Source organism: Peromyscus californicus, unplaced genomic scaffold, assembly GCF_007827085.1.
Source record: "Peromyscus californicus insignis strain IS unplaced genomic scaffold, ASM782708v3 Scaffold_18__1_contigs__length_77618521, whole genome shotgun sequence".
Taxonomy (NCBI): domain Eukaryota; kingdom Metazoa; phylum Chordata; class Mammalia; order Rodentia; family Cricetidae; genus Peromyscus; species Peromyscus californicus.
This window is the reverse complement of record NW_026294480.1, coordinates 34,797,769-34,818,568: the sequence shown is the minus strand read 5'-3', so window position 1 is coordinate 34,818,568 and position 20,800 is coordinate 34,797,769. Positions and strand designations below refer to the sequence as shown.

Genomic DNA, 20,800 nt, shown 5'->3' with positions numbered 1-20,800 from the left:
AATACATTGATTATAAAAATCTCAAATTACCTACTGTGATAGTTAACCTCAATTGTCAATTTGATGACATCTAAAATCACCCAGGGGACTGATCTCTCAGTGTGCTTGTGTGGCATAACTTGATTAGGTTCATTGGGGGTAGGGAAGCCTGCCCGTTTCATGGACTGGGATACTGGACTGTATAAAATGAGAAAGCAAACTAAACTTGAGCATTTAATGCTCTGTGCTTCTTGACCACAGATACAGTGTGACCATTGGCTCCATGCTCCTACTTCAGTGACTTCTCGGTTGTGGTGGACTGTATCCTGGAACTGTGAGTGAAAATAAACCTTTTCTCTATTAAGTAGCTTTTGTCAGAGAATCTTATCACAGGAAGAGGAAAAGTAATTAAAACTATTTATTAATCCAAAGTAGACACATCTGGTATTTGGTACCCTAAATGATCAAATTTAATGTTATCTATCAATAGTCAGACAAGCTTGTTTGTATTGTGATGGCTAATCTTGTCAACTTGCTTGGACTTAGAATCACTATGGCAACACACCTCAGAACGCACTCATGAGGCTGTTACCAGGGCATTTTAGCAGAAGAGGGAAGACCCACCCTGAATGTAGGCAGGACCATCCCATCGGCTTCAGGACCAGACTGAAAAAATCATTCTGATCACCAGCACCATCCCTCTCTATTTATTGACTATGGACACTAGCTGACCAGAGCCTCACACTCCTTCCACCAAGTCTTCCTCACTATGATGAACTGTACACACAAATCATGAGCCAGAATAAACCCCTCCTTTCAGAAGCTGCTCTTGGCAGCAGTGATATCACAACAATGAGAGAAACATTTGATCTGGAAGTTCCAACCCCCATTGAGGCTTCGGCAACTGTCACGCCTACAAGGCGGGGCCAAGGGAGGCACTGAGAGATCTGAGATCTGGATGGGCCAGCACGCTCTCTGTTCCTGGACCCTAGATGGTGGAGGTTGACCGAGATGAGCTCCAGAGAACACTGCTGGACTGCAATACACCTTCCCCAAACCCCACGACCTACCTATCCCTTCATTTGTAAGTTACCCACTAAATAAATCTTCCTTTTAACTACGTGGAGTGGCCTTAATAATTTCACCAATATCTGGCACCCAACGTGGGGCTCGAACCCACAACCCTGAGATTAAGAGTCTCATGCTCTACCAACTGAACTAGCCGGGCTTTTAAATGTGTAGCCCAGGCTGGCCTTGAACTCGTGATCCTCCTGCCTCCGCCTCCTTCAGCAAATCCTACTGGCATGCACCACCACAACCAGCTTCGAGACAGGGTTTCTCTGTGTTAGCTTTGCGCCTCTCCTGGATCTCACTCTGTAGCCCAGGCTGGCCTTGAACTCACAGAGATCTGCCTGGCTCTGCCTCCCGAGTGCTGGGATAAAAAGCATGCACCACTACCGCCTGGCCTCACAACAATGAGAGAAACAATGAACACATGTGTGCATCTTGGTGTCATGCATAATGATATATGAAGTGTCATGTTTAATATTTACCTGAGATTGGCCAGGCCTGAAGATTTGACATACAGTATCTATTAAGGAACAAGTTAAATTATACCATTAAAAAAATCCCACAGTTCAATTTGCTTTAATTCTTCTATGCAACATGAAAAGAAAAATATTCTAGAAGTTTAAAAAACAAACAGGAAATAAGCAAGATGAATGTTGTGGGTTTAAAACTAAAGCTATAACAGACAACTGAAATGTGTGGTTCTTGCCTAAGTCCTGGATTTCTGGGGGTTTTTTGTTTGTTTGTTTGGTTGGTTGGTTGTTTGGTTGGTTGGTTTGGTTTGGTTTTTCTCCAAGACAAGGTTTCCCTGTATATCCCTGGCTGTCCTGGAACTTGATCTGTAGACTTTGGTATTGAATTCAGAGATATGCCTGCCTCTGCCTCTGCCTCTGCCTCTGCCTTTGCCTCTGGCCCCTGAATGCTGGGACTAAAGACATGCACCACCACCACCTGGCTAAGTACTCAATTTTTAAAAGTATAAATGATATTTAGGAAACATTGAGGCTATTTAAGTACGGACTAGAGATTAAATGGCATTATGGGGCTGTTGTCTACTTTCTGAGGACCCTATTCATGTGAGATAATACCTATTATATCTGTTATACTGAGTGTTAAGGTGTGTATATATGTTTGGACTATAGTTGAGGGGAAAATAGAGTGAGATGTGGGGAGAATGGAGGGAGGAGGATAAAGGCAGAGAGAGAGAGAGAGAGAGAGAGAGAGAGAGAGAGAGAGAGAGAGAGAGAGGGAGGGAGAGAGAGAGAGAGAGAGCAGCACAATGCTAACAGTTAATGAACCAGATACAGTACAAACAGAATCCTCATATCCTTTCCACTGTCCTGCACTTTTAAGTCTTAAAATAATTTAGTAAAATAAAGAAATAAGTATTTTAAGTACAACTTAGAATGAAAATTTCATAAGGCATTCTTAAATGTAGAATTGTAAGCCATAAAGAAACGTATAATCGTACGTGTATTAAGATGCTTAAGGATTATTTTTTTTCTGGGTGCTGCAGTCTTAAAATATGTCCTTAAGCTATTTGGCATTTTCTCTGCCTCTGCCTCTGCCTCTGCCTCTGCCTCTGCCTCTGCCTCTGCCCTTGACTGAAGGTCAGTTTTATGATTTGTTTTTAAACACTAGAAAAGTAATGGTGTGTGATTTCTGAAGCCCCTCTGACTCTCTGTTCAATAGCCCAGTGACTGTCCTGTGATCCTGTTGGTCACCTTGGAGCACCTTCAAAAGAAACTCTAAGAGCCTGGAGTGACAAGTCAGCACTTAAGAACACTTACTGCTCTTGCAGATGACCTGGGGTAGGTTCCCAGCCCCACATGCACACTCATGGCCTCCTGTAACTCCAGTTAGGGGGAATCAGACATCTTCTGGCCTCCACTGACACCAAGCACACATAGGGTGCCCATACACTCATGGACACACCCACATTCACAAATAAAAACATTTTAAAAATAAATTCTAAGCTACAACCCTGCCATATCCTAAGCTGAGCTATTTATAAAGTTTTTTTTTTTTTTTTTTTTTTTTGGTTTTTCGAGACAGGGTTTCTCTGTGTAGCTTTGCGCCTTTCCTGGAACTCACTTGGTAGTCCAGGCTGGCCTCGAACTCACAGAGATCCGCCTGGCTCTGCCTCCCGAGTGCTGGGATTAAAGGCGTGCGCCACCACCGCCCGGCTTATTTATAAAGTTTTGATGCATAAAAGATGTTGGTATAATATGTGTTGGTGTTTTTAAGCTGGTATAGTTTGGGATAATTTGTCACACAAAAAAATAGATGAATAATACAGCAGATTAAAGTATTACTCCTACTTGGTAATCTGTCTCAAACCTGTGAAAAGTGTCTGTCATTGAACACACACACACAAAATAGCCTTTTAAATGATTTGTCCTAAGGAAAATTATACAGGGATACAAAAACATATATAAAGAAAGGTGTTCTCAGAGTACTATGAGGTAAGAAAGCAATCTAAATTACCAACAATACAGGATCAGTGATGTAAACTATGGCAGATCTAGGCAATGAAATGGCATGTGGCCTGTGGTGATATATTGTGTTCCCCAGTATATTGTGTACCCTAATAAAACTTATCTGGGATCAGAGAACAGAACAGCCACTAGATTAGATATAAAGGCCAGAAAATGGTGGCACACACACCTTTAATCCTATCATTCAGGAGGCAGAGATCCATCTGATCTCTGTGAGTTCAAGGCCACATTGGAAACAGAGCTAGGCAGTGGTGGCACACACCTTCAATCCCAGGACTTGAGAGCTCATGTCTTTGCTTGGGAAAAACACATGCATTTAATCCCAGGCAGTGATGGCAGGAAGCAGAAAGACATATAAGGCATGAGGACCAGGAACCAGAGGCTTTTAAGCTTTTAGGCTTTTTAGCAACAGTTCAGCAGAGATACTTTGGGTGAAGACTCAGAGGCTTTCAGTCTGAGGAAACGAGATCAGCTGAGGATTTGTTGAGGTGAGGTTGGCTGTGGCTTGTTCTGTCTCTCTGATCTTTCAGAATTTACCCCAATAGTTGGCCCCAGGTTTTTTATTAATAAAACCCTTTAAGATTCATGTTACAGTGGCCACTGAAGAATATACCTAGCTATCCTGGGCTGGCTCTTTATATTTAAAAGTGAGGTGCTAAAAAGCATAGAAGCAGCTCCTTGTGTTGTGAAATATTCTTTTAAAGTGTGTTGCATTTTTTCCTACTGCTTTTGTTAACAGTGCAAAGATGTGTTCCATTTGTTTAATTAAATAGAGTTCACCTGCAAGCAGGAGGCTGAGTCAGCGAGTAGCTGACAGGAAGTGGTAGGGAGGAACCACGTGTAGCTAGGGTTCTCAAGTGGGGGCTGAGCAGAAGTACACCCAGGTTTTGGAAGATGCCAGCAAAGGGAGAAGGTGAGCTCCTTGCTATTCAGCCTCTCTGAGAGAGCAGAATTCCATCTCAACCTTTGAATTGTGAGTTCTTTAGAGGGAGAGAGATCTAGATAAAGTTTACCTTAGTAGCTTTGGAAGAGTAAGTGCCTGAGGGAATCGAATTCCCTCAGGAACTGCTGCTGGTAAGGCGGAGTTGCAGTCTCTGATTAGGACAGCAGTTGCTTAAGGGGCAGCTACTGTAAATAATAAAAAAGTCAACAACATTTGGTGCCCAACATGGGGCTCGAACCCACAAGCCTGAGATTGAGAGTCTCATGCTCTACCGACTGAGCTAGCCGGGCATTTATAAGTAATAATAAGTCTCTCTCTGTGTGTATGTGATTTATTTGGGACGAGGGTGGCAGGCCCCCCCAAAAGTAAGGAGCCAAAAACAACCAACCTCATCCTCATTGGCAAAATTTACCAGTTGGGCTACTCTCCTTGTGGTGTTCAAGTTCAGTGGTCCACTACAAGTTTCTTTGGTCCACTCCTGCCTTTCACAATGCTAGTCTTTTTCCTAAGGCTGATTCGTTTTCCCAGAGAAGAATGCTTCAGGCTCCCACCATGTAGGAGTGGGTGTGGCTATACTGAGAATTAGAAGATAATGCTGCTGGAATCCTAGTTATCTCATAGATTAGAAGACAATGACTCCCACCCTCCTTTGTCCTTATTAACTGTAAACATCAATCCCCATTCAACACCCCCAACAAAATCACTGTCCAGTCTTCCATTAAGGTGAGTATAGGTAACTGTCCCCCTATAGCCTCCACTGCTGTAGGGATCAGCTTAGACACTTGGATCCCAGCAACCACATGAGTAACACAGCTGATAACTAAGTGATGAATGGAAATGTGGAGAAAGGGGTCCTGAGGCAACAGGAAGAGGCCCAGCCATCCCTAGCCATCCTTAGCTGAATGCAGTCACAAAAACAACCTCTGAGGACAACAGAAGGACCACTTGGGCTGTAGAAAGAAAGAAAGAAAAAAAGAAAGAAAGAAAGAAAGAAAGAAAGAAAGAAAGAAAGAAAGGAAGGAAGGAAGGAAGGAAGGAAGGAAGGAAGGAAGGAAGGAAGGAAGGAAGGAAGGAACTGCTGCTCTAACCACGAAGTACTGGGATGTTTTGTTTCACAGAACTGGATAGCTAGCACAGCAGGGAAGAGGCAGTTGGCTGGGAAGGTGATCCAGAGCCACACTGTTTTATCAGCTTATGGCCTTAAATCTCTTTCAGAATGCTTTCTTAACTGCCCTCCAAGATGCATTAAATTCCCAATTCCTAAGCATTTCCTATATCTGAGAATTGGATTGCTGAACATGAATTTAATCAAATCTTACAAAATCCATTTTACCACATAAGGTAATACAACTTTAGCCTGCAATAGTTAGCAGACAGACAGCTTTGGTGATGTGGCCCAGGGCATTATTCTGCCTACCTCTCATCCCAAATTATATCTTTATTTATTCAGACCATTGTGTATGACTTCCCCCAACAGAATGAATATAGACTTGGCTCAGTTGCTTCATTTTTTTTTTCTTTTCTTAAGAGATGGTGGTCTCACTGTGTTACTGAAATTGGCCCTGAATTCATATCCTGCCTCCATCTCCCAAGTAGCTGGCACTACAGGCATGCACTGCTATATCAATTAATTCTTCGCTGTTGTGAATGGTATCTAGTTCTTATGAGCCATAATTTTCAAAATCAGAAAACTTGCACTTTTCCCATTGTTTACATGGTTCTCTTATTAATTCTTCAGCATTTTGAGGGGAGAGGTCATCTGTAAATTGATGGTGCTTCTGTCTTTCCCCTTGTAAGATAGTCATTAGTGATATTCACCAACTTCCCACTTTCCTCCACCTGGTCATGCAGGAGGACAGTTCTCACCACATTAGTTTCTGATCAATGCGGTAACAAATCCCTGCCAACTTAATGACTTCAAACCACTCACATTTGCTATTTTCAGCTCTGTAGGTCAGAAGTCTGACACCGGTATCCTTGGGATAAAATCAGTTGGAGGGGCATTCTTATCAAAGAGTCCAGGGGAGAGCCTTCGACTACTTGGCTCTGTTATAATAAAATAATGCAGAGTGAATAATTTGTAAACAATAGGAATTTTGTTCTCCAATTTATAGAGGCTGAGATCCAAAAGCAAGGTAGGAGCAAAGTTGACATCTGATAAAGGCTTATTGTACGTCTCAAGGGTGGCTCCTTGCTGCTGTGTCCTCTGAGAAGACAAAGCTGTGTGCTCACAAAGCAGAGGAGATGGAAGCCTGGTTGCTCTCTGGAGCACCTTTCATATGTGTATAAATCCCAGTTATGGGGACAGGGTTCTCTCCTGGGCCTAATCATAGCCCAAAGGCCCTGCTCTTAACACTGCCACTTTTGTAATTTTAGTTCCAACCTGAAAATTGTGGAGGGGCACACTCATTCAAACCATAGCTGGAAGACCCATTTCCTTCAGGTTTTTCTTTTTTCTGAATCTAAAGAGAATCCGCATTCCTCGATGCATGCTCCTTTCCTCCAGCCTCAAAGCTAGCAGAATAGCATCTCCCTCGACTACTCTACACCACATCTCTTTGTCTGACTCTCTTTTGCTCCTCTCTACTTGGAAGGTTTCTGTGATCATACTGGGCTCAGTGAAATCATTCAAGATATTTCTACAGTCAGCTGGTTAGCAATCATAATTTCCATCTGCAACTTTAATCCCCTTGTCAGGGTAATTCAGTGTAGTCGTGGGTCCCAGTGATTAGGATATGGGCAATTTTGCTGAGAAAGGGCATGAAACGTTGGTATGGCCGCGTGATTTACTTTGCCCAGTGAAATATAAATGAAAGTGACAGTTGCCGCTTCTTAGCAGAAACTTGAATGTAATTTGCCCAATTCTTCCCTGCTGCTGTGATGATCACAGAAGCGTTTGTTGATGGAGTCTTACTTTGCTGAGCAAATATGATGAACAGAGACCTGCCTTCAACCTGCAATGGACAATATTTTCTTTGGGGTGAGGGTTTATTTGTTTACCACATATAAACAGACTGTGTTAGTCACTTTTACATCCCTGTGACCAAATAACTGAGAAAAACAACTTTAGGGGGAAAAAAATCATTTGGTTCTTAACCCGCTAGGTCCATCGCTTTTAAGCCTGTGGCAAAGCAAAACTCATCATGGTAAATGGGCATGGAGGTGGGGGTTGATGGTGGGGAAGCTGCATACCTCATAGCAGCCAGAGAGAGACAGAAGAAGGAGCCAGGAATAAGACATACCCTTTAAACATACTCCCAAATGGTCTATTTGCTCTGAGTGGGCTACCCTCAAGAAGTTTACACTGCCTCTCAATCATGTCATCAAATTATAAATCTAGTGATGGATTTATGCATTGATTGGTCACAGTCTTCCTGACCCAGTTATTTCTCAAAAGCCTGGAAGCTTGCAACAGTTTGCACCCAGGTATTGAACCCCAGAGCTCTTGTGAGCATACTTGATATGCAAATTGTGTCTTTTAATACTAACACAGAAGTGGTACCTCACTGTACTTTTCTTTGCATCTCCTTAGTGAACTAATGATGTTGAGCATCTTTGCTCATGTGCTTTTTGGCCATTTGTTTTGCTCCTTTAGAAAAGTCCTCATGGAGTCCTTTTCCCATCCTTGCTCAGACTGACTCTTTTTTGCTGGGTCTTAAGAGCTCTTTATACATTTGGATACTCCAACTTACTTTTTCCCATACTGAGGATTGAACCTATGATTTCATACATGCTGGGCAATGCTCTGCCACTGAGCTATACTCTAAACCATGAATTTGTACATTCTTATAAGATACGTGCTATGAAAATATTTTATTTCATTCCATAGATTAGCTTTCTACCTTCTTGGCAATTTTTTATACTTTTTTAAATAATTTTAATGAAGTCCCACCATCTATTTTTCTTTTATTTTTTTAAATTTTCCTCCTCAAAACCAAGAGCTTCATGAATGGTATGAGTGTCAGGCAAATCAATGCTAAACCACTGAGCTAAGCCCTGAGCCCATTTTTAAGGTTATATTTTGATGCATTTGTTTATTACTAAGATGAGGTCTTACATGTTCTCAGACTTGTCTTGAGCACCCGCTCCTTTCAGCTTGCTGGGTGGGTAGGACTACATGTGGTTGTGAATTTCCCATTTGTTTCTGACCTTTCTTGGTTTCAAATAAAGGTAATGGAAGCTATGACTTTATTCTGCAATATTCCTTTGGTTGTGCCCTTCAAATGTTGACATATCACTTTATTCTATATTCTTTATTCACTTTCTTTTTAGTGAAAACTATTGTTTCAAATGCTACGAAGTTTCCATATTATTAAAAAAAAATATGGAAATTCTTTGTCCACTGTATTTATAATAATTATATAAATAAAAGCAAAAGAAGCTACCCTCCTGTTTTGATAAAGTCTCTATAACAATTGTCTGGAATGTGCTAGGTTTTCTACTGTGCCCAATGTTATGAGATAATAATACCAGAAGTGCAAACTTTTGAGATATTGCTTTTTTTATTTACTGAGGATCCTCATATAGGAAAAAAAAAAGTTTAAAAAGTGACCGACAGTCATGGAGACACCATTTGCAGTGTCTAACTTGATACAATAGAACTTCTGTCCATCATCTTATTTTGTGCATTCTGTTAACTAAAACTGATGAAAGTAATCATCCAGGCCTGGGCTATTGCACAGGCCCCAACAGATATTTAAGTATAGAGCCTCTCATACCAGATGTCATCTAACCAAACCAATGCTTTAAGGAAAAGATAAATCCCAAAATAGATGGTTTTCTTTCTCCCTGAAAACAGGAGAGCCCAGACTATCTGAGTCAGTGTAATAAGAAAGACCTCTCTGCTTTAACCTTACAGAAAAAGAAATCTGAAGTGACCTACTCTTAACCATTGAGGCTATTTTTGTGTTGTTCTGTCTCCCTGTTTCTGCCATACAAAACCAGCTGGGCTGCCATTCCTGTAGCCCAGTGGGGACTCTTGTTCCATTCTGTAGAATGGAGAATGCTTCATTCATGACTAAAAGGCCATTACACTCACAAGTAAAATTAGTTGTAATTTTGTCTTTTGATACTACCATTAACTATATTTTTGTTTTTGGGCTGTTTTCCATTTGAATATTTGAGTAATTTTTTTCCTTCCTCTGATAGTGAAATATTTTATATATACATTATTTGGGAGGTGGTCTTTAACTTAATCTGCACACACACATTTACTTATTCTTGTTGATTTTTTTAAACTTATCAGTATCTGTAACTTAATCCCAATAAGAAAATTCATCCCTCAGTTTTCATGTCTCCATCCAATCCCCTGCCTATCATGGATACCTAGAGCTTCCGTTTTGTTTATCATGAATAGAAATTTCAAATTGTCTTTAATGGTGGCTTTCAAAGAAACAACAGAACTTGGTAAGTCTTCAGTCACTCCTCCTCCTGCCAGATATTTTTTCATGTTTTCCTGGAAATATTTTCTTTAGCAGTCTTTGGGTGGCATAGCTTCAGAGAAGTATACACACCAGAATGTTTTTTATTATGCTCACAAATTTAATTTAAAATGTAGCTAGACACAAAATTCTAGCGCTTGAATTTTTTTCTTTAGAACAAAATTACTTTCTTGACATTTGCATACCAAGCCATTTATGAGAAATTTGGTGTGATTATGGTTTTTATTTCTTTCTAATCTGTTCCTACTCCCTTAGGCTTTGTCTTCGCCCTCCCTCTGCATCCCCTCCCCTTTGTTCTTTTGGGGATCGAAACAAGAGTCTCATGAAGCCAGGTAAGCAAGCATTCTACCGATAACCTGCTTTTCCCTAGCTCATCCTCAGTATTCTTTGTGGTGATATTTTGTTTGTGATCTAACAAATAAAGCTTGCCTGAAGATCAGAATGCAGAGCTAAGCCACTAGTTAGCTGTAGAGGCCAGGCAGTGGTGGCACATACCTTTAATCCCAGCATTTAGGAGGTAGAGGCAGACAGCTGTGAGTTCAAGACCACCCTAGGCTACACAAGATTGATGCAGTCTAAAAGAGAAACAGAGCCAGGCAGTGGTGGTTCATGCCTTTGATCCAAGCCCTTGGGATCTCATGCCTTAAACCCAGCACTAGGGAGGTGGAGACAGGAAGTGATATGGCTGGGCGGAGAAAGGATTATAAGGCAGGAGGAGACAGGAACTCAGTCACTTTCAGGCTGAGGAGGTAAGGTAAGGTAAGAGGTAGTGGCTGTGGCTTGCTCTTTTCTCTCTCTGATCTTTCAGCATTTCCCCCATATCTGACTCTGGGTTTTTATTATTAAGACCAATCAGTATTCCTGCTACAATTCTTATGTTTAAGTTAAGTCTCAATATTTATTTTTCCTTAATCTAATTTTTTAAAACTTTTTGAGAATATTATACACAAGTACTGTGATTACACCATGTCTACCCTTCTTTCTCCCCATCCAACTCCTCCTATGTCCCTCCTCAAACTCATGACTTCCTCTTTATTATTGTTACATATTTCCCTGTTCCATCCATTTACCTGCAATTTATTAATTTTTCTTTACAGGTGGATGGAATTCCATTGCATACGTGTGCCAATGTTCCAGTATCAAGCCATCAATTGAAAGACATAGATCTCCTAACTTTTGTGACAAGAGCATCACTGAACATGGCTGAGCAAGTATCTGTGGATTAGGATGTCAAGTCCTTAGGGTGTATACCAAAGAGTGGTACAGCTGAGCCATGTGGCAGATCTGCTTTTAGCTTTTTGAGAATTCTCCACATGGATTACCTTTTCTATCTAAAGCCTTTGGTCCTTTCTTGATTTATATCCCTTTCATTTTTTTTTCTCTCCTCTTGGACCTTACTGTTTCCTGGATATTGGTCTTGCCCCTCTATATTTCTTAGTGAACTCTTTTCTGTTTTTAGACCTTTACCACTTTTTGTAGCTTCTGGGAAAGTTCTCATTCCCCACTTTACTGTCTTGTTCTTCAGCACTCTTCCTCTGTGTCTATCGAGTTCTCACATCTTGAAAATCCGTTTTCATTCTGCGAGCAGGTAACTAACCTCAGCTCATTTGTTACCTTTGTTTTACCATTGAAGTTTTCAGCTGTTTGTTGTTTTGCCCTTTGCATTCACGTGCTCTGGGATTACCTGTTCATATGCTCATGAACACCCAAATCTGTCTTTCTGGCTGTGTTCAAAGACTGGAGAGAGGATACTGGATAGTCTGGGCACATCTACTGGTCCCTTTCAGGCTTGGTTTCCCTTTGAGCATAGGGTAGAGGAGTGTGGCAACAGAGAGACTTCCTTTGCCTTGACTTAATTATCTTTCTGTTGTGATAAAACACCATGACCAAGGCAACTTAAAAAAGAAAGCCTTTAATTGGCATATGGTTTCAGAGGGCCAGAGTCCATGCTCATGATGGCAGGGAACATGTCAGCATGCAGGGAGGCATGGCACTGGATCAGGAACTGAGAGTTTACATCTTGATCCACAAGCACAAGACAGCTAACTGGAAATGGGGTGGGCTTTAGAAACCACAAAGCCTAACCCCCAGTGGCACACCTCCTCCAACAAAGCTACATGGCCTAACCCTTCCCAAACAGTTCTACCAACTGGGGACAGAGCATTCAAATATTTGAACTTGGGGGAGGGCATTCTTATTCAAGCCAGCACAATCTCTCAGGGTTTGAAAGAGTAGTTTTGTGACACTGATAATGAACTCTTTTCAGGGAGAACTTTTCCCAGCAGGACTTCACTGTTGCCCTGATTCTGTCCTTAGGGTACCAAGTCAAAGATGAAAGGCAAATGATGATTGTTCCAAGGCAACCTAAAAGAGGGGCAAGTCCAGAACTAAGGGAGCTTTCTCAGCTCCCTTCCTATTCCCACGGTGGCAGCCTAAACCATTGAACTCTATGCAGTAGGACGGGATGCAGGCATCTCAGGGATGTTTTTCACTATGGTAATGGTCAGAATGATTAATAGGATCCTTCTTTTCCTACAGTTGCTCCACATTCACATTTGGGGGTAGCAGTCTGCTAAGAGGCTAGTCTGTCATCTTGGCCCCAAACAGCAGATACCTTACTGTCCTGCACCTATGCTATGATTGCAAGGTCAGTACAGAGCAGTAGTTTCTATAATCATCAGCAAGTAAAACTGTGTCCATTATTTAGTGTGCTTATCCACAAGGTGTATAACTATTATACACATTTCTAATTTAATAGAAAAAAGAGTGCATCTCATGGTTGATTTGCGTACATTTGTTCTCTATTGAGATTGAAGTGTTTTCTCGTGTTTATTGAGTGAATTGCTTCCCTTCTCAGGAGAATTATCTATTTGTGGCACATGCTCATTAGCTATTTTAGGATTAGAGTTTTTTCCTCACTTATTCAGTCTTGTGCAATTTATTTTGATTTACAGTTTGTTCATTTTGATTGGCACTGAGCATTTCTCATAAAGCATGCTGTAAAGGGTCTCTACTGCAAGATGATATGGTGAAGCCTCATGAGAGGTCTCCTCCAAATCTCTGTAAGAAAAAAAAATCAAGTTTTTGTTACTATTTTTGTGCATCTGAATCTGTCAATACACTATTATTTTGCCTATTGTTTCTAAGCTTATTATTTTTAAAAGTATTTTTTCACTGCCTTTGAGCTGTTAAATTATATCTTAGGCTGATGTTTAGGCTTTGGTATTTTGTTAGTCAATCTTTTAATCCATCTGAGATGGATTTCGGAGGGATGAGGGAGAAAGTTTAAAAATGCAAAAATCACAAATTGACTTTCAAAACAGACTCTTTATACCTTTTATCCAACAAAATTATTACTAGAGTGGATGACAGAAGACCATGAATCCGGGCATTGCAAGGAAGATAAATACTCTGTTGTCAAGAACGGATTGCTCAAACGAGAATAATGGCAAAAAGGAAGCTCATAAAATGTCCCTATCTTGAAGCTGTTTGGGTTTTATCTTGCTTGTCTGAAAGCTTGATTGTTGGGGAAAGAGAAGCAAACGGAAATGGAAAAGGGTACTTTATTCTTTAACTCTATATCTTATTGCAAAATTGCCTCTGAATACAAGAGATGTCTTGAATTGCCACAGCTGAGGCAGCCTCGAATGGACCACAAAGAGTTTTGAGGTGAACTGAACCACGACTGTGAGTCTTTGCTGAGCTGATAATTCTTTCATTTCCCGAATAAAGTCAGTATCTGTGATTCGCTTCACCCTTTTTTGGCAGTTTTCCTTTGAGTCAAATATTAATGGGTAGTGCCTATTGTTTGCAGACCACACTTAACTCCATTCACCTTCCGGTGACCTGCCAGGCATTCCAGATACTCCTCCGGCTTCTCGGCAGTCTTTGGAAAACAAGGGGCAAAATCGTGTGAATCCCTTTCTGCTAATTTTCTGGAAAACTAAGGTGCTCAAAGGACCAAAATGTTCCCAGCACCCCTGCTGCGTGCTTTCTCCCGATGGAAATCATTGGCTTTATTGAATGATACAGCTCTCGCCTTCACCCTGTGGAAGGTATTTATCAAACCGCTTTCCAACTTCACACCTGGGTAACTCTCCCATGAGCCTCTTGCACATTAATTGTCAAATAATTTCCTTCTGCCTCAACATTTCATTTGTAATGACACGCTGCTCCTGGTCATTAAAGGATTAGACTACTGACAACTTATTAGTATAAATATTTGAGGATCATGGATAAATTCCCTAGTTGCAAAGGAGAGGTTGGAGAAGAAACAAAAAAATGGAATTTGAACTTGTCGACAGGAAGGGCGAGAGAGGTTGCAAGTGTCTGAGTATTACTGTCGGGTCTTCATTTTAAATGTATGCTTGTTGTTAGTGCTGTTCTTAGCAACTGCTATTTCTTCTTCTGTCTCTCCTCTTCTCCTTCCCACAGCCCTAACTAACCTATGTAGGAATTCTCTCAATAAATGAGTGAGTTAAAGGCATCATTTCAAATTCTATATCTACTCCACAATTAGCTCAGAATGCATAGCCATGGAGAATCAGCACATGATTACAACTAATTGGAGGGAAGTACATTAAATCATCAAACAGATCCATGCCTCACTTGAAGAGGTAATGTGATAGTATTTTACAACTTTAAAATCCAATGCTGTGAGAAGGCAATTAAGAACAGCTCAGTGGTGCTTGGGCTTCCTTTGGCCTGCTTGCTTACTTTATTAGAAACAGTTGATTAATATTCTTGTTAGACATTTCCAATTCAGATTAAAAGGAGAAAACAACGTACTTTTCCTCTTTCAAGTTCTTTTGACTGTGCCTGGAAACCTAGTTTCTACTTTCCTTCCTACTAAGTGTTAGAACACCTTTCTTTGGTGGATTTTACCCAAGCAGAATGCAATTCAATGATAGGCTCCTGATATGAAGTTCTCTAATAATGTTAGCTATCCTGAACTTACTTCTTTCATCTTCCTGGGGCATAGACTTGATGTGGGCACACTGCCAAGCAAGTGAGATCAGAAGGACAATAAAGGAAAAGCTGGGGCAGCTAGAGGGTAGCATGGAGTGGGGTGGGTGTTATGATCATTATTTTTAAAAATGTGAAAACACATAGCCGGGCGGTGGTGGCGCACGCCTTTAATCCCAGCACTCGGGAGGCAGAGCCAGGCGGATCTCTGTGAGTTCGAGGCCAGCCTGGGCTACCAAGTGAGTACCAGGAAAGGCGCAAAGCTACACAGAGAAACCCTGTCTCGAAAAACCAAAAAAAAAAAAAAAAAAAAAAAAAAAAAAAAAAAAATGTGAAAACACCAAAAAGATAAGTAAGAATAGAGTTTTACCCAAGACCACCTTCATTTAATGTTTGCTGTCAGTCAACCAACATGGATGGAGTATTTGCTATGTACCTGTGCCAGGTTCCATGGCAACTAGGCTTTTTTTTTTTTTTTTTTTTTGGTTTTTCGAGACAGGGTTTCTCTGTGTAGCTTTGCGCCTGTCCTGGAACTCACTTGGTAGTCCAGGCTGGCCTCGAACTCACAGAGATCCGCCTGGCTCTGCCTCCCGAGTGCTGGGATTAAAGGTGTGCGCCACCACCGCCCGGAGGCTTTTTTTTTTTTTTTTTAAGATATAGCCTCTTCCTGTCTTCAAACATCTCTAATGTAGAAGAGGCAGGAAAGGTACAGATAAAATGATAACACAGAACGTAGAAGGGGGCAGAGGTGATGGGGTTTCACACATTCATTGATCCTGTGCTTCTCCCCTTTTCTCTTAAACCACAGGCTTTTCTGCCTCTCCTCCAAAACTGACTTCAGGGCTCAGGAGGGAAAAGCACTTGCTGTCTTGCCTGACATCCTGAGTTAGATCCCTGGAACTCACAGGATGGAAAAAGAGAATTCACTCCTACAAGTTGTCCTCTGACCTCCACCTGTGTGCCATGGTATACAGAGACACAGACACACACACACAGACACACACACACACACACACACACACACACACACACACACACACACACACACATGGGCCCAATTGAAATTGGATTCCTAACAGCTCCTCCTGTATGCCTAATCCATATCTTAGAAGCAAAGAGTTCAAAACTGACTTTCTGATCTCTCTAAAAACCTACTTGTGTGTGTGTGTGTGTGTGTGTGTGTGTGTGTGTGTGTGTGTGTGTGTGTGTGTGGTTTCTCAGTTTTTAGGAACTCTATCCTTCCACCTATTATAGGTTAAAAGTTCTGAACTTGTGTTCAGGACTTTCTCTCACATCCATGTAAAATCTGTCAATAAACCTTGTTGGCGCTACCTCTCTGAAATGTAAAAGTTGAGCATTTCTCCCTATCTCCAGTGCTACCACTGTGATCCAAGCAACCTGGTCCTATCAGATCCTCCCACCACTGAACTGATCCCTCAGTTCACAGACTTTCCCTCTCCCCTCTACTCTAGTATTAACCTAGCTGCCAGAGCAAATCTGTGGAAGGAAATGTCAGGTTATCATGTTGCTTTGAAATCCAGAGATTAAATTAGTTTTTTAATTCATCATAAAAGCCAACTCCTTACATAGGTCTAAAATCTCTGGCCTAACTCTGGACACACCATCTCTTTCCAGTGGACACACCATTGTTCTTTCCAATGATGGCAACACTCATTTCTGAACCTTTCTCTACACAGAACATCCTCCCCCCAGCTGTCTACCTGACCGACTCCTTCAGCTCTGTTCAAATATCACCCTTGCATTGAGACCCACCCCCAACACCTCGTTCAATATTGTGAATTGTGTGTGTGTCTCCCTTGTTCTTTGCTTTTGCATTTTCCCAGTGCTCTCATCTTCCAACCCACCATCTACTTTATTTATGTTTGAACTCTTTGCTTCTAAGATATGGATTAGGCATACAGGAGGAGCCGTTGGGAATCCAATTTCAATTGTGTGCATGTGTGAGTGCGTGCGTGCGTGCGTGCGTGCGTGCGTGCATGCATGCGTTCATGCTTGGATCACAGTGGTAGCACCGGAGATGGGAAGAAATGCTCAACTTTTACATTTCAAAGAGGTAGCGCCAACAAGGTTTATTGATAGATTTTACATGGATGTGAGAGAAATGCTAGAATCTGACGGCGCCTCATGGGAAAGGGCTCTCCATCTTTTTTTGTTCTGAGACAGCATCTTGTGCAGCTCAAACTGGCCTTGAATTTACTGTGTAGCTGATGACAACCTTAAACATCCATCCTTTCCTCTTGTCTTCACCTCCTAAGCACTGAGATTACGGCGTACACTTCCACACCTAACTCGACGTGATCCTGAGAATTGAACCCAGGTCTTCCTGCATGCTAAGAAAGTACCCTTCCAACTGAGCTACATCACCAGCCCCGGGATGCCACTTTCTTTGTGCACTGATACATCCCAAGCACCTACAACCCTGCTTGGCACATGGTAGGAACATAATAACATATGTTTCATTGAAACTGAATTCCTTCCAGATATTTTTGCATCTGCTGTGCACCAGGCTTCAGTGTGGAGGTGAGAGAGTAAGAAGTCAATACGACCTTTCCTCGCATCCATGGAATGCAAAGAGTGCCAGAGAGCAGACTTCCAAACAAGTAGTTGTAATGACTGCTCTGACATTAGCAGGAGTGTGGTTGGAAAACACAAGTCGGAATGAGGCTTGGGAGTTAGAAAAGGCCTCCCTAAGGAAATGGTCTAAGTTAAAACCAGAATAAAATATGAATGGAAGTGGGAAGGAGACGAAGAGCATTTTAGACTGAGGGAACAGACAGGGGTGGCTTCAACCAAGCATGAACGGGAGCGATGATTCATTTACGACTGGAAGAGGAAAGAGGAAAACAGGGCGAGATCACATTCAAAGCAAACTGAATTAACTGGGTAAGGTGGCAGGGACTGATAAGGGGGCAGGGGTGAGTGTCTCAGGCAAAGGGGCTGGTTTAAGCAGAAATCTAAGGGTAGGGGAGTGTGCAGCTTGGCTGATTCAGTTTGCCTGGAACACAGGCTTGAGCTCCTCCCAAGGGGTGTGCTGAGAGAAAAGAGGTAGTCAGAGCAGAGGGAATGAGGAAGTTGGGGAAGGTTTTGTGCAGAATTCCTTATTTAATTATGTCATGTCAACTCCAAGCAGCACTGACGGCGTGGTAGTAGAGAATCCGCTGAGTTTTCCCCTGCCTTAAAAGGTCCCAGACCCTGTTTTTTTTTTTTTTTATAAAGAAATGAATGACAAAATCTTAGTCATTAAAAACTTCTAGGAGTCAAATGAGCCCAGGAATTTCAATTTACTCATTTACGGTAAGAAATAGAGCCACCACATGGACTAGAAAGGCTCAAGTTGCTATACCTGAATTCTGCTGACAACCATGGACAGTGCTACTCAATCTCATGGCATCTACTCTTTCTTTGGATCTGTGAACTCACTCAAAGGTTCCAGAATGGAGAGCTCCTGTAACCTTGGCAAAACATTGCTTTTAAGTGGTGTTGCCTGATGGCTTTTTCTCATAAAGGGCTCCCACAGCCTTTCTTGGTGGTTGAAGTTGCTCTTGTCTTGAAGTTCTTGGGATGAAGAAGGCATCTCCCTAGGGAGCTGAATGAACCTAAGAGATGCAAGCTGGGAAATGCCAGTTAGGAATCTATGTAACCCTGATGATGTCAGCGGGGTGGGAGGAGACAGAGGAAGACCAAGGGAACAAGGAAGAGTAAAGAATGGGATTTATGCCGGGCGGTGGTGGCGCACGCCTTTAATCCCAGCACTCGGGAGGGAGGCAGAGCCAGGTGGATCTCTGTGAGTTCGAGGCCAGCTTGGGCTACCAAGTGAGTTCCAGGAAAGGCGCAAAGCTACACAGAGAAACCCTGTCTCGAAAAAACCAAAAAACAAAACAAAACAAAAGAATGGGATTTATCCAAATTACTCTCTCAAAAGATTTTACTGAGAAAAGAATCGAAATTATTGGGAGGGGAGAAATTCATAAAGCATCAGACCTTAGAAAATCTTATAGGAAATGATCTTTATTACATTGATTCTCTAGCAACTGAATCATGGGTTTTAATTTATGACATCTCTGTGTATGGTTTTTTTCTATGCAACTTTGGATTTATTATTTTTTGTGTTGCTGAAAAAAAATATGTGTATATGAGATCCATGAGAAAGAGATCCATGAAAAAGAGATAGAGACAGAGACAGACAAAGAGAGAGATATCAATTAGAATAGTATGACAGAGGACAGAACAGAAAACGGAGCTATCAATACATGAATTGGAAGCTCTAATAATAATGCAGGTATAGACACATACATATGCAAGATATTTCCGAATCACTCGAAATCAAGGGGACTTCTAATTAGGTGGCAGTATACAGTTCTGCGGCTCAGGCTTTCCTCTGTGTCTGCTGGCAGGGAGATGAAGAACGGAGGAATAAAACCCAAACTTCTAAGCTAACTACTGAAATGAACCTCTCTAAACGGTTCAGTTTTGGTTTTGGCAAAGAAATATAATCACTGGATTGACATAAGTGTGCCTAGAGGCAGAGGTGACATGCTGTCTGTGAGACCCCTTTCATTTGATTTCCGGCGTGCAGGGGTGCAGCACAATCAGACAACTGTCTAAATGGCCATCCTCCCGCGTTCCTCACAGTCAGCACACACGCTGCTCCCGTTTCCCTTCTCAGTTGTCACGGATTAGATTCAGTGACAACTGTCTAGATTGTCACCGACCTGAAGTAAACCAAACTGAAAAGTTTTTTAAGAGGTGAGTTATGACTATCTAAACTCGCAGAGAACTGAATATCTGCCAAGTCTTAAACACAACAACTTTAAACTGCTGGGTTTATCTTTTTTGGGGGGGGAAAAAGCATGTGTCTGTTTTCTGAGGCCCCTGGGGATTTTGCCAAAGTGACACAGTAGTCCTTGGGGGACTGGATGCTCTGGAAACACATTGTGCAGCGCACATACCTATGGGGACTGGACTTAATCAGTCTCAGGGGATCTCGAGACAGAACACTGGAGGAAGCAGGACATGGTGGCGCTGACTGGGCCCCTGCTTCTCCATTGGCCTCAGTCAATTTGTGCTGCCGTGAAAAAGCCCCTTCCCTGAATCTCAGGAGCTGATCACAACAGATACCAATTGCTCTGTGGCTCATGGCCTGGCTGAGGCATGGAGGTCTGTCCTTGGTGTCTCTCATTCTGTACTTCACAAATCTTCTAAGGATGGAGGACGGAGGTAACTGGAATACTCAACGATTCTTAGGCATTCTGTTCACAACTGCCCCTTAGGTCTCATTGATCCAAGTAGGTCTCATGCCTGAAGTTAGTGAGGTAGGACTCTGATGTGGATGTGTCCCTCAAAGGCCCAGGTGTTAAAGGTTTGGTCTCCAGTGTGCTGCTCCTGGGAGCTGTTGGCAACTTAAAGAGGCCTAGTGTGAGGTCTTCTTGTCACTGACAGCGTATCTCCAAAGGGTGTGGGAGTCCTGGTCCTTCTACCTCCTCTTTTGCTTTCCAACCATAAGGCGAGTGCTTGGCTCCTCCTCACGCCTCTACCATTTTGTGTGGCTTCATCACTGATCCTAAACAGCGGAGCTGAAACCTTCCAAACTGTGAGCCAAAATAGCTTTTTTTTTTTTTCTCTACAAATTGATTTCTTTCAGCTGTTTGTCAGAGTGGCAGAAAGCTGACTAGTTCAGTTGTCAGCCAAAACATTTTCCACAGCAGACCGGAGCTAGGGTGTGGAGGGGAAGACAGATTGCAAAAAGTGGTACGGTCTCCCATTCCATTTCTTTGAAAGCTAACACCCCATCTCCCCAGGTATCCAGCTTTGGCATAAGTGTTCACTGGGCTGATGGAACATGAAAGCCTCACCCAAAAACCCTTTAGCACAATCATAATATGATG

At 42.0% G+C, this 20,800-nt stretch overlaps 1 long non-coding RNA gene and 1 other non-coding gene across 2 annotated transcripts; one reads left to right on the top strand and one right to left on the bottom strand.

The window, feature by feature from the left end:
- Window positions 1-242: 242 nt before the first annotated feature.
- On the top strand, window positions 243-14,961 carry LOC128113231 (uncharacterized). Its single transcript, XR_008219384.1, has 3 exons — window positions 243-313; window positions 10,185-10,261; window positions 11,027-14,961. It is a non-coding gene; the product is annotated as an uncharacterized LOC128113231 (long non-coding RNA).
- Trnae-cuc (transfer RNA glutamic acid (anticodon CUC)) lies at window positions 4,706-4,778 on the bottom strand. Its single transcript has one exon. It is a non-coding gene; the product is annotated as a tRNA-Glu (tRNA).
- Window positions 14,962-20,800: the final 5,839 nt, after the last annotated feature.